Source organism: Plasmodium inui (assembly GCF_000524495.1).
Source record: "Plasmodium inui San Antonio 1 unplaced genomic scaffold supercont1.54, whole genome shotgun sequence".
Lineage (NCBI taxonomy): Eukaryota > Apicomplexa > Aconoidasida > Haemosporida > Plasmodiidae > Plasmodium > Plasmodium inui.
The window spans coordinates 34,609-36,052 of record NW_008481888.1 but is presented as its reverse complement, the minus strand read 5'-3'; positions in this window follow the sequence as shown (position 1 = coordinate 36,052).

Genomic DNA, 1,444 nt, shown 5'->3' with positions numbered 1-1,444 from the left:
TTTTTCAACTAGATTTCCCAATCCATAACTTATCGGCAGAAAAATTATTGAAAATTACACCGAAGTGTATACCGCCTCACAATACTCGTTTCACCTTTAATTCTGAAAAAAAAAATTTGTGAAGTCAATGCGCGTAACAGGGTATGTGTTTGTATGTACGCGAAAGCTCGTGAACTCTTCCACAGGCTGCCCAAACCTATGTCCAATTTTCTCAAAATTAAGGGGTAAAAAAAAACACATGTTCCATAACCTCCATTCGCGATTATCTTTCAGCAATATTTTGCATCATCTGGATCAGTACATACAACGATGAAATGTTGTCACGCACAAGGCTTTCTCAATTTTCAGCAGGATTCTGCTTTTTTTAAAATATGGCCGTTAAAATGTATAACACCGCCTTGCGCTGCTCAAGCAAATCTCATTAAAATTACCCCCAAAGCAGCGCTTTCTTATGCTCCTCTCAAGCACATCCAATAACAAATGCAGTCGTGAAGAAAAAAAAAAAAATAAATAAATTGAGAAAAAATATTTGAAAAATAGTAATAATCGTACAACTAAACAACGAAAAAGGAAAAAAAAAAATTGCACATATTTGGCATGCCAATTTTAAGAGTATCTTTAAGATCTTAGGACAATTACTAACGCAAAGGACGCGCAACTTTTTACTCATGCATGTTTACACCAGTGTAAACATTTCCTTTTTAAAAAAAGTAAAAAGCGTTTGCGTGAATTAAGAGGTATACATCCAATAGACGCATAAAAGGAATTAAAAAGGTTGTGCCCTTGTCTTGTATTGAGCAAAAGACAGGCCAAATTGCAGAGTGATACCTGCGGGAAATTATTTAAGCTTTGATAAGCTCAATTACATCATTTAGTACAGTTGGAAAAGCTCCTTGAATTGCAACTCTTACATTTAATTTAAAAGGAAAAAACGAAACTTAATAACATGTGCAACAAGAGTGCTTCCTCGTATGGCATTTTCGACAAATTTGTTTTTAAGAATTTTGGTTGTTTTTCTTTTTTTTTCTTAAAGCTTATAGGTGGCGTTCTAGGGGATTATACACACAAGATAGGGTCTACTGAGCATGCAACCGACTTGTGGAAACAGTATCGTGTGTAAAAGTGTATTAAATGGACAAAAATTAGGAAGCCATTTATTGAAACATTGCGCTAGGAAAAATAGGGATGTAATTACTTACAAAATTATGGGAATTTTTTTCTTTCTTCACACATAGAATGGGGGAATAAATGTCGATGTTTTTTTTTTTTCCCATTCTGTATATTTCTTTTAAAATTTAATGGGAACGGTTATTATTTGCATTTCCAATGATTCCCCTTATTTTGCAATTTTTATTTCCGTGTGTGTGTTACTTTTATAGAGTTTGGTAAAAATTAGGGTGCACCTCTTTGTTAATAGCCTTATAAGCATCTCCCATTGTGTGTA